The sequence below is a fragment of the Rattus norvegicus genome, chromosome 5 (assembly GCF_036323735.1).
Source record: "Rattus norvegicus strain BN/NHsdMcwi chromosome 5, GRCr8, whole genome shotgun sequence".
In the NCBI taxonomy this organism is placed as follows: Eukaryota; Metazoa; Chordata; class Mammalia; order Rodentia; family Muridae; genus Rattus; species Rattus norvegicus.
This window is the reverse complement of record NC_086023.1, coordinates 82,513,378-82,526,185: the sequence shown is the minus strand read 5'-3', so window position 1 is coordinate 82,526,185 and position 12,808 is coordinate 82,513,378. Positions and strand designations below refer to the sequence as shown.

Sequence of the window (12,808 nt, the reverse complement as noted above, 5' to 3'; positions counted from 1 at the left end):
ATATAAACATGGCATTCTATTGCTACTACAGTAGAGATTATGAAAGGTATTGATAAGATACTTAAGGAAGAGCTTCTCTAAAATCAAATGGCTACCTAAGCAGGATCTGAACAAAGACAACAAAAATAAACATGCTAATGTAGAAGGATAAAATTTCACCAAGCCTCATCCCTAGACAAAGAAATATAGGCAACTAAGGCATGTTAAAGTCGGGAGACATTGTCTTCCTCAATGAAGAGCCCCCAAGTTAGTTGTCCAATACCAAGTGATCAGCCCCAAAATCATACACATAAAAGTAATATTTGGGGACCAAGAAGGTTTTATATATGTTTGTATATGTGTGTGTGTGTGTGTGTGTGCGTGCACACACATGTGTGTATAAATATATTAAACATATTTATATATAAGTATATATTTATATATACATATATATTTACAAGATAGTAATAAGGGGTTCATGTGAAGGGCTAGATGGATGGAAAAGAGTAGGAAAATTATATTTTATATATAGTTTATATTTTAATATCATAAATAAATCATAATCAAAAGGTGTTAATCTCCTTGGGTCTCCAAATGGGTTTGTCTGAACAGAATCTCTGATTCACTGGCTGCTTCCTTTCATGCCTCATGGTTTGTTGCTTTGTTTCACATAACTTATGAGGCCCAAAGACACAAGCTTCTTAAGAATAATGTGTCTATGCCAAAGTAAGAACTCAGGTATTGCTTGGGAGAGAAAAGAAGTGAAAAATTGAGAACATCATGAGATTCAGATTCTCTTCAAAGAACTAAAAGTTAATAAATAAATTGAAAATTAAACAATTTTACAGCAATAATACAAAAGAGTAGCTGCCATGTTTGATACAGGTTTAAAATATCAGCAACTTGGTAAAGGGGACAATATCCAAAAATTATCAGAAATCATTGAGAACAATTCAAAATTATAAACTTAAATATTGATACCAAAAATTATTATGACCCCATTCATAAGATGTACATTTTTGGAGCCAGTTTTAGCTTTCACAAACATAATGTAATAATGTATAATAATAATAATAATAATACATAATTAGTAATAATAAATAATCACTGACTTGAAGCTCACAAATCATGTGCTCTCACCTTAACAAAAATTTCCTATCAGGCAGATAATTTAATAAAAGGAAGCTCTCATGTGATTTTTCACCAAATCCCTTAAAATCTGTGAAAGAACATTCTATTTTATAACAGACAGAGTGGGTATTAATGTTCAAAGGAGTTGAGTACCTGAGAATCCAAGAAAATCTTGGGACCAGGAACGAAGCTAGATGTCATTTGCTCTTAGCTAGGCGTTTTTTTCTATCTGCCTCTGTACTGTAAACCAGGGTGCAATTCTTAGTGTCTACAGACAAAAATTTAACTGTGTATTTTAAAAACAGAATGTCTCAAAATAATATCTCAAAGGAACATTTGAATATGAGTGTGCAGACACATATCCCAGGCAGTAGAATGACAATGGGGCTTGAAGTGTCTGAAGGAGAAATAAAGATCATTTTTATGATAGCTTTTTACTCAGTGCTTCAAATATCCAAGTCACGCTGATTCTTTGTGTGCTAAATGCACATCTCTGCTTGTTTATTACCATTGACAGGTGAGGTCTCTTGTTATTGTCCCTGTCTTTAGCCCATTCTGCCACTGGTCCCTGATTAAGTGATGCCCTCCATTTGTCAAGAACCTCACAGCTGGTATGTGCTAAGCCAGTGGTGAGTGACAGTAAGACTTACTTAGAAGTCTGGCCACCCACTTTCATATCTGGTATAACTCTTCTCCAAAAATGTATTAGGAAAGATACAAATGTTGAAATTCATCTTTTTACCTCCTGAAAAGCCACATCCTGCCAAGATGTTCTTGGCTTTGAATCTAAGCTCTTCCCTCAGTCTCCCCTCCTGGACCAGGTGGAGATGAGGTCAGACTCTGGCTTCTGCAGCAGTGCATCCCTTACAACTCAGCCCAGCCGCAGTTCTCCCACATCAAAGGATGTGGGAGGATGATCACTGAAAGACAGGGAAAGGAAGACTAGATTAGAAAGAACAGAAAAGAGATAGCACAGCCAGTCAAACCCTCCCTAGCTCTTTGTAAATGACAGCACTGTGTCTCCATCTCTGGACCCTCACACGGAGGTGTGCACTCTGGGAGAGCCATCAGTTCACTCAGAAAGAGCTATGTGACCTATTCTGACCAAGCAAGGAACAGAAGTAAAATGAGTCACTGAGAAAAAGTCGTTTCTAGCATGTGATGTGTGGTTGTCTGCTCTCTGCTCCATGTGCCCAGGTTCCAGACTGAGGCTTTCCCCTCACCTTGAGTCCCAGGCTGAGGCAGTCACAACCTAACCACGGAGCTAAATTGCACAGTGGATAAATAAACCTGTGGTCACCCAGTTAAGTGACATTTGTTACCAAAGTTTAAGTTTAAACTGTCCCAATAACCTCCCTGAGATATATTCTCCCCCCAACCCTCCTCTTGTGTGTAGATGTATGTATTCTTCCCTGTTTTCACCTCTCTCTGAATTTCTTCTCTTTTTAAAAAACAGGCCACCTATACTGTAATAGGTGAGGTGCCATAGCATATTGGACACATATTTACTGTCTGTCTGTCAGACCTCAGGCTTGATTGGTGCCTTTATTTTTTCCAGCAGGGAGTCGTGCTTAACAGATAAATGCCTGCTGAGATGAAACTGGATTTGTTTATTCTTTCAGTGAGTGTTTTATGTTCTCTCTCCTTGAGCATGACATGACATATTTGGAAGGAAGAAAGAAAGAAAGCAAAGACCAATGCTGACTTCATAATTCTCCCAGACCATAATTCTTCTACTCATGTGCCAGGTGTTCACTGACATGGCTAACACTAACACACACACTGTGTGCCATTCTCCCGTCCATACTCTCTGATTAGAAGCTCAAGAGGGAACCAAGAAGACTCACATGATTTGATCCAAGGAATAAACAGAAGCAAGTATCTACTTAGGAGTCCCATAGAGAAACTCATGGTAATCTCATAAGATGGACTACCGATGGCATAGCCTAACTCTTTCTTCAATATCAGACCATGAATGCAAATGAGGTGTGCAGAACCACAGCTGTTATCATGAGATGCTTCTAGTTATTAACAAATAAAAAAGAACAGACAATCAAGGAAAAAGAAATCAAGATGGCAGCCTTGGCATTGAGGCCAGACTTGGCATATGAATCCAGTGCCCTTTGTACTTCCCTCCATTAGTCAGACTTTTCTGGCACTTATAATTAAGAAACATGGGTTGTTGAGTTTTAGACCATCAACTTTTACCATCTTCTTTTAGTATCTAACTCCTCCTTGTCCCTTAAGAGATTGGTCATTCCGTACATTCATCCTCAAACCTCACTCAGAGCATGAAACTGAGATCCCTCAGCCCACATCACTAAAGCAAACAACATTTATTTTCTATAAATGGGCTCTTTAAATTGTACCCATACTTTTTAAATTCTGGCATTCAGTCTGTTCAGATCTTTGATTTTCATAAGTATCTGGTAGCTATTCAATTAGATCTGTATTTGAGCACAGTTTAAGCTTTCACCCATGTGAATGTAGACATCCATCATGTAGAAATCCAGGTCAGCCACAGATCTTCAGGATCTAGGATATATTTCATATTGTTGGATATCTTCACACCCAAGAGACTCCATAGGAATAATTTGTAGTTCAATAATACTGGAAATCTTCTAAAATCACCCGCTGTCTTCCATTCTTCAGCTTAGCATTGAATTTGAACTAAATATTTACTTTGCTTGGCTTCTGTGAAGGTCTTCTGCGTATCTGAACTGTCCTTATCCTGGTAAGCCCTCTCCTACCCAGGAGCTGGGACATCCAGAAAGCCAACACATATTTCATTCTATAAAATTATCTAAGAGAACCTGGCATGGGGCTTAAAGCCCTACTGTAACAGATACTGAATGAAGAAAAAAGGGGCACATGATGAGTCTCTGAAGAATGGAAACTGAAATATTACCTACTTCATAGGACAATGAAGGTTGGTCAAACCAATGCACGCAATATGCATAGCATATTAGCTGCCATGTTCACAAAGAAAAAAAACAAAAAACAAACAAACAAAACCATGAGCTGGCACTATAAAGCTAATCAAGAAAGAAGCAAAATGGTTGATTCCTGCCTTCAAAACCAGTGCTCATTGTGAAATTTTGCAAAGTAAAATCCAGTAATTTGGCAACCCAGAATAGAAACAAAAGATTATAAAAGGCATAATGTGGATGAAAATTAGGTAAGTCAAAATTTAACTCTGAAAGTCGTAACCTCGTAGGAAATGTTTCTGGCAGATAATCAAGTTTGGAGAAATAATTGTCCTGCAGACTGAAATCAAAAGTGACTCAAAGGAAATGGGGGCGGGCTCTGCATTGCAGTCAAGAGCACTTCCTGGTCACACTACATGTTTTTCCCTGGGATGAGCTCATAGGAGGATTAAGAATTTGCTCCCTGCCACAGACAAGCTGAACAGCTGCAGTTCATTTTCAATTCCTGTCATGGAAGTTGGATGAAAGGACTGGGGTAGGAATTCAGGACGTGACATTGAGTGATGCCATGTTCACTAGGGGGTCATGGAAACCAGTTGATACAGATTCATTCTTGATTCCCAGGATGAAACACAGGATAGGAATTCCTTGCTGTGAAGACAGAGATAAACCAACCCAAATAAGTATTCCCCCCTCTTTCAATTTGGAGGTGGTGATGAGAAACCTTGGCTGTGTTGGTTAGATCCTAAGTCTGAGGCCATGACTGGGAACTTGCTATCTCCAGCTAGCTTTCTGGGTAAGTTTTGTTCGGTGTTTTTGCCTTCTCTGGGCTTTACTTATCACCAATTCTAACAGGAATGAATTGGGCCACTCTCAGGCTCATTAGAGACTTAAATGCATAGTCATAAAGAAAAATAAGTAACTACTATTATGGCTTTAAGGGATCCAATGAATAATATTCCTTTCTCCTTCTACCCTTAAAGTTGTAATATACTAAAATATTGAAATTAGAGTTACATTTAAACAAAAATAAGTAAACTATCAGTTTCATTAGAAAAAAACATTTTTGTAAAAAATCATGACTGCACCTAAAATTAGAATATAAAAACACCTAGTTACAGAGTATCCTTCCCAACCTATACCTCTATTTCAACCTCATGAAAGGAAGCAGATCGGAACACAGCTCCTCCTATAAGCTGATTCACTGAAGATGGGTGGGCCAGCTAGCCAGGACTTCCACAGCTTAAATAACATCAGAACCAACTAGTGGGCTTATTAATGCTCAGATAGCTGGGCCTGCCCACAGAATGTTCTATTCAGTAAGCCTGGGTGGGTCTGAAAGTCTGCATTTCTAACCCATAATATGATTACAGCAACTCTAAGGACACTGGAAACATGCTAACGAAGCAACTCAGCAACTTCTCCTCTAACTAAGTCACTCTTTCCAGGTTGGAGGATGGGGTAGGGACAAGGGCACAGGAACAGATACAAAAGCTCCAGAACCTGGAGGGACTTCAAAGGAGTATCTAGCCTACATCCCTTTAAGAGGAGTGAGAGATGGGTGTACACACCCACTCACCAACAGCTATTACATTTTTCATGGGACTTGGTTGGTCATAAAGTACTTATTGATTTATTGGAGACAATTTTTTTAAAAGATTGTAATTATACTTTGCTGTCTCAACTGTAGCAGTACAAATAATAGTTTCCAAAAGGAGGCACTTAGTCCTGCCAATTACAAATAAAGCTTATTTGTTTTCAATATTTCTGCCTATGATAAAATAAAAGGGGGGATCAGTCTTAGCTTAAAGACATGAGCAATGTTGAATTATATATCACCATGGGGCTTATGCATGTGATCCTTTTTTAAATGACTCTCGACAATTACTAAAGAACACCAATGGGGTTAGAGGTACATTTCAGTTAGTAGAGTGTTTTCCTAAGCTCTGGGTTCACTCCACAGTGCTTTGTAGAACAATCCACACCTAGTGTGGTGGCTCAAGCTTTTAATGCTAGCACTCTGGAAGTAGAGACAAGAAGACCAGAAATTCAAGGTTATCCTCATCTGTATAGTAGGTAATGAGGACAGCCTGTGCCACATGAGAGTCTGTCTCAAAAAATAAAGGAAGGAAGGAAGGAAGGAAGGAAGGAAGGAAGGAAGGAAGGAAGGAAGGAAGGAAGGAATTCTTACCTCCTGGTACTTACTGTTTCTTTGTAGGAATGAGCGCAATGGATGCTACATTTTAGGATTGTAATCCATCTGTTTCTGTTTTTTTTGTTTGTTTTCCTTTTTTTTTCTTTTTCTTAAGTAGCCTTAGGCATGCCACATTGTCCTCTGAATCTCTTCACCACAAACTCACAGACAATATAATAGCTGTAAACAGCTTAAAAGTCTGTGCCCAGACTTTACCTTTCTGTGAAGAGACATGCACACTTCCTATTTCTACAGGTGCCTGAATTTTCTTGGTGTCTGATGATTGAGAATCCTTAGAATCAAGCATTGCATCTTACTGATCTCTTAAAAAAAAAGGAAAGAGGAGGGAAATCATGAATGTTTAGGAGAAGAATGCTCAAGAAATGACGAGTCTCAACTTGGTCTTCTTTTCAGCTTCAACTGATTTGATTAAAGGAGAAGTTAAGAATCCCTCTCACCCCCAGGACTGGAGTTGGCATCTTAATGCTATGTAGGCAGACGGAAGGAATTTAAACTTTCCTCCGGCTTAGGAATTCTCTCAAGGTTGAAAGAGCTAAATCAAGTCAAACCATGTCACCATCAAATATTTAAAAGAAATAATTCCCATCATGTAACTCGTAGGAGAACACTGCTTCTCTGCGATCTTAAGAAAATATCTACAAGATGGAATGAAGTCAAGAGGAAACAGCAGACATAATTATAATGGGAATAAGATATATCGAGGATCACTTTAAAGCTTATTATTCAGCTAGAAGTGGAAGTTGAGACTTAACATTTGATGCCTATAGGCAGAAGCTAGCTATTGAATCTACTCAAGACAACAGACATCAGCAGTTATGAAAAGCAAAGTCCAGGCATGGATGAGAATACAGTGGTGATCTCAAGAGGCAAGTGCAAAGACGCAGCTTGCAAAACATGACAAATATAAGGAGCAGGGATGAAGCATCAGAGTGGTTCAAGCGGGAGAGTAGTTCAAACACATGCAGAGTTTCAGCCAGGACCAAGGAACATAGCCCATTTTAGTGAGGACAACTGTAAAGGAAGAATCAGAAACATGGGCTCTGGCTTAGCTTCAGTGAGTATAAGCATAAGAGAGGGGAAAGGGTAGGAAGAAACCTTAACCTAGAAAGTGACAGTGAAGGAAATGAGATGAGAAGGTAAATATAGACTTTGAGGTAAGTTTAACAGAGCCTGGAGCTGGATATGTGATCAGAAACAGAGAAAAGTGAAAAAGAAAAAGCCAAAGAAAATGGAGAAACATACATACAAGGGTAAGAAGAAAGCGTCATGCAGGGTTGAACAGATCATAAGGAAGCTCGGGTTTCAGGGGTCGGGGGAGGTATCTTTTAGGTGAACTAATAGTTACGGCTTATTCCGGGATGCATATTCATGAATCCAGACATGAGCCGGAAGGGAACAGCTCACAGGAAGGTCTCCTTTCCTTCTGGCCATAGTCTTTGTATCTTTGGCACATTTTCTCTTCAGTCTAAATATTTATGGAGACAGCTTTGTTTGCAGTTGGATGCACCCCTGCCTTGACAGGATATTAGCAACAATGATGAAGGATTAGAGAGATGATGACGACTGCAGGATGTGTGGTAGAGAGAGTAGGAATGCTGAGGTCAGGGGTGAAGGGGTGAAGGGGACTCCATTGTCTGCAGAGGTGATTGGAAGGAATCTGATTTAAGACCAGGAATATATATACATCGTAACTTGTCATGGCATCACCAGATGTGCAATCAGAATAGTTCACACCCAGCTTGGTTTTCTTCTGGGCTTTGGTGTCACCGGATTGCCAGTGATGCTGACCAAGGAGAAAGTGGGGAAGCTTTCCTCCATTTTACACTAAATGTGTGGGATACAGTGTGAAACCTGGCCTCCTTTATATGTCTTTCTTCATTGGTTACCTTGGAAGCCCTTGAACACTCTATCCAGACATACTTTAATAAAGTTTTAATTAATTGTCTCTGTAGGTATTTTTCCTCTATGTATGCCTGTACATCATATGCATTATAGGTGCATAGAGAAGCCAGAAAAGGTCACTAAGTCCTCTAGCATTAGAGTTACAGATGGTTGTGAGCCAACATGTAGATGCTGAGAATCAAACACAGGTCTTGTAGATGAGCATTAGGTGCTCCTAACAGTTGAGCCATGTCTTCAACCCCAATGATTTAATTATTTAAATTCTACATGCTGTGTCCTGATTTAAAACATTGGATCAATCTTCCTCTCTACCAGGGAACAGTATCAAAAATTTTTCTTCTTTGCCACCTTCTTTAGTTTTCATATCAGAAGCCATTTCCTAAAGTAGGCTTCCCTGAACACTCCTGTAAATAAATCCTCAGCCAGATAGGGCACATATGAAATCCTAGCGTGTAGGAGGCTGAGGTGGGATTGTGAGTTCCACTCCCACCCCCTCTTCTTCTCCTTTTCCTTCTATCTCTCCTTCTCCCTATCTCTTTCACACCCAAACACCACAAAATAACCTCCCAGCTCCATACCACTTTCTAGATATTTTCCTTACTATATGTTCCATCACTATTACTACTTTGAATAAGATTCTGTTATGAATACTGTATCTCTCAAATACAGTGAGAAGTGCTTTTGATTTCCAAGTGGATTATCTCTAGCTTACAGAAGAATTCTAAAAGTTCACAACCCAGGAGTGATCTGTTTGCATCCCTCATACTGTACTGTTCTATGAACTGGCTGTAGAGGTCGAATTCTGATAGATACAAGCCAAAAAAGTGTCACTTAAAAGGTGGATTCCTAAGAGAGAGAAATGATTCTTCTAGAAAAAAAGAAAGTGCAGTAATATATTACATTTTTAAATGAAATTTATTTGTCTTGAAAATTTATATATCAGAACTGCATTTGCATCATTTTCTTCCTCACTTGCTCCAACTTCTCTTATGTCATCCTTCTCAAATTCATGATTTCTTCTTCTTTAATTGTTATTTATACGCACAGGCACATACTATGGAGTACATGTAATGTTACTAGGATGCACATGTATTTAGTGCTGACTACTTGGGACTGGACAACCCATCAAGGAGCTTGTTTCTTGGGGGAAAAAGAACCATTCCTCCTTTCTCAGTAGTTATTAGTTGCCTGTAGCTCTTCAAGTGGAGGTACAGCTTTGCTTTTGATCAACTTCTCTTGGTATCCACTCAGAGTTACAGACACAATTAGGAATATTATAAACTGGTTTTAGTCAAGCTCTACTCTGGGACTGGCCTTTGTATGTATCTTTTCTTGGTCTATTCCAAATAGTACAGACAAAAGTTCTGACAACACTGGGATGCTTAAAGTTTCTTCCAATCTTCATGTACCAGGATTCTACACATCTAGACATAGATAATGCAATGGAAGAGGGAAGTGTATACACAGACTATCCCTATCCTTCAGAGAAACAACTGTGTATGAGGTGGGGTCACATACAGTTGAATTTCCACTTAAACTGTAACTTAAATTTTAATAGCTTGAAAAAAATCTCATGTTCTATGAAAGACTCTATAAAATATTAATAATAATTCCTAGTCATGTGCTTAGAAAGAATTCCTCCCTTGTGTATCTCACATCTAGTCTTTTCAGCCAAGCCAACTCAAGCTTCAGAAAATTATCTTACAAACACCATCCTAGCAATTTGGGTATCCCAAATGCTGTTGCTGCTTCAGCTGCCCTCAACACAGGAGTGGACAGCCTCTCTCTCTAGGCAGAAGTTTTCCAGTACTCTGCTTTGGTGTCTCTGAGCAAAGATATGTGTCATCCAGGAAGTCTCTCAAGCCTTTTCTTTTTGCTAGAACTCCACAGTAAACATTCTTAGAGATGACTTACTGCCTGCCACAACTTTCTCTTGCTGCCTTTCCAGAAAGAATTCCTACAGAATGAGGTCAGTAACTTACTAACCATGATTTCCATTTTTTCACCCCCATTTGGTCTTTCTGATCAGATGCTGAGCAACTGTTGCCAACTGCATCAATGGGTTGCTTCCAAGAGCTATGAGAGCAACATCTTCCAGCAGTCCGAGACAAAGCCCAGAAGATCACAGGAAGAAGCATGGACTCCAAATCTAGTCAGAGGGCCAATGGGGAAATTTCAATCTGGTAGATCCTATAACTGTGTGGTGGAGTAATTGAAAATTTAGATGTGATTCTAAATGGTTTCAAGTAGACAATATGCAAAGGTCAATGTGCTCCCACTATTTTAGTTAAGGTTTTACTGCTGTCAACAGACACCATGACCAAGGCAAGTCTTATAAGAACAACATTTAATTGGGGCTGGCTTACAGGTTCAGGGGTTCTGTCCATTATCATCAAGGCAGGAGCATGGCAGAGTAGAGGCAGGTGTGTAGGAGGAGCTGAGAGTTCTGTATCTTTTTCCACAAGCAAATAGAACACTGACTTCCATGTGGTTGGGAGGAGGATCATAAAGCCCACACCCTCTGTGACACACTTCCTCCAACAAGGCCACACCTCCAGATAATGCCACCCCTGAACCAAGCATAATCATTCCACTCCTTTGCTCCCATAGGTTTATTCAAACATATGAGTCTATAGGGGTCATACCTAAACATAGCATAATGAAAAATACCTTTAGTCCAACTTTAAAATTCTCCATTGTCTATAGTAGTCACAACAACATTAAAACTCCAAAGTTCAAAGTCTCTTCTGAGATTCATCCAGCCACTTAACTATAATCCTCAAAGCTAGACAGGAAAACAGCTGGGCAAACTCCAAACTCAGTATCTACATGTCTGATATCAAAGAAGTCTTCAGATGTCCAACTCTTTTTTGGTCTCTGTTGACTACAGCAAATCTCTTTCTCCTGGGTTGTTTTCACTCCCTGTTAGCAGCTTTCCTCAGCGGATATTCTATGGCTCTGGCATCTCAAACATCTTGGAGTCTCCATAGCAACTTAAACATCACAACTTTTTTCCCCAGTGTCTGGAATCCACATAATGATCTTCTAGAATCCTCTGAAGGTCTTGTGTCAGTTCTCCAGCTCTGCTCTCTGTAGCACTCTAAGCCCTTGTTGAATCCACTTCACTGTTACTGCTGTTCTTGGTAGTTATCCCATAGTATTGGCATTTCCAATACACTGTGGTCTTTCACTGCAATTTGGCTTCACCAATGTCCTCTGATAGGCTCTCTTCATGGTTCCAAGCCTCGACTTCTTTGCATGACCCCTTCAGTCCTGAGCAATCAACTGTAATCAAGACTGCACCTTTAACAATGGCCTTCCCTGGCCTTTCACAGTGCAAAGCCTCCATGACCCCTTCAAAACCAGTACCACCTGAATGATTCCTGCACATTACCAAATCCAGCTCTAACTTAAGATAAAACTTTGGCTACCTCTGAGACTCAGCTTCTTTCTGCTCTCAGAAAACACTTCCCAAATTTTACCTCAATAATGCTGGTCTCTTCTTAATTGCTGCTAATTTCTTAGTTCCAACTACCCAGCATTAATTGTCCCAGTAGTCTATTCTATTCTTGACTCTGAAGCCAGAGCCACATGGCCATAGCTGCCAAATTCTGCTGCTTGCTGGGGCTGGAACATAGCCCCCCTTATTATATCACCAGCTTTCTATTTGCCAACTCCCTCACTGCCTAAGCTTGGCTGTACTGAAACTTGCTCTGTAGAGTGACCTTGAACTCAGAGATCTGCATGGCTCCATCTCCTGGATGCTAAGATCAAAGGCATGCACCACCATGCCTGGACTTCAGGTTTTCCCTACTTGGAATTTGTTCTATACCAAGCTGACCTTGAACTCAGGAATCTGCTTACTGTGTCTCCTGAAATTAAAAGTGTGTACCAGGAACCTTGGACCTAAGCTTTCATGCCCACTTTTTCTCAAGATTCAGATCAAAAGCCTGTGTCTTCCAGCCACAATATCTAGATCACAAGTGTATCCTCCATTTCTAGATTGCAGTTCATTCCAGATTAAAAGTCCAAACTATTTCTTGTTCAACTGCAAAGACAAACAATAAGCTTATCTAGGTGAGATCCTGTCCTGAGATCACCAATCCATTAACCTCTTTATCTCCTTGACCACAGGATTCAGTTCTATTTCACTTCCTGTTGCCCCTTTATTACTTTAACCATACATTTTATATTTTTTCTTTCTCAGTTTCCTCCTTTCTATTAAAACACTCTTTATAAGACTGAACCAGAGAACACAGTCCCTACTGAGCTTTATTGACACTTCCTTTGTCAATGCAACAAATATAAATCTCTTTACCTTAGCCTCTCCCAACAAGGGCAAAAATCAGCCACATTCTTCACCAAAATGCCACAAGAGTCTCTAGGCCACAGACTGAAATTCTTCTCCACTGAAACCTCTTGGGCCATATCTGAACAGTTCAAGTCACTCTCAGCAACAGTCTTCCATATTCCTACTAGGATGGCCCAATAAGTCCCACTTAAAGCATCCCATTGCTTTCCAAATCCAAAATCCCCAAATTGACACTCATCCAAAGTATGGTCTGGCCTATCACAGCAATACCCAAGTTCCTGGTACTGCTGTGAACATATACAATGACCAAGGCAACACTTATAAGGACAACATTGAATTGGA

The 12,808-nt window shown here is 39.7% G+C and overlaps 1 long non-coding RNA gene across 5 annotated transcripts in view; it reads right to left on the bottom strand.

Annotated features, from left to right (window-relative positions):
* LOC103692377 (uncharacterized) overlaps nt 1–11,735 on the bottom strand; it is a 65,209-nt gene extending 53,474 nt beyond the window's left edge. Inside the window, exons 1-3 of one of the 5 annotated variants that reach the window (XR_010051837.1) lie at nt 10,521–11,735; nt 6,448–6,554; nt 1,853–2,030 (exon numbers count right to left, since the gene is read on the bottom strand). This is a non-coding gene — a long non-coding RNA (uncharacterized LOC103692377). The remainder of the gene's footprint in view (nt 1–1,852; nt 2,031–6,447; nt 6,555–10,520) is intronic. The other 4 variants (XR_010051838.1, XR_010051839.1, XR_005504800.2 and 1 more) reach the window with 4 other exon arrangements.
* Nucleotides 11,736–12,808: the final 1,073 nt, after the last annotated feature.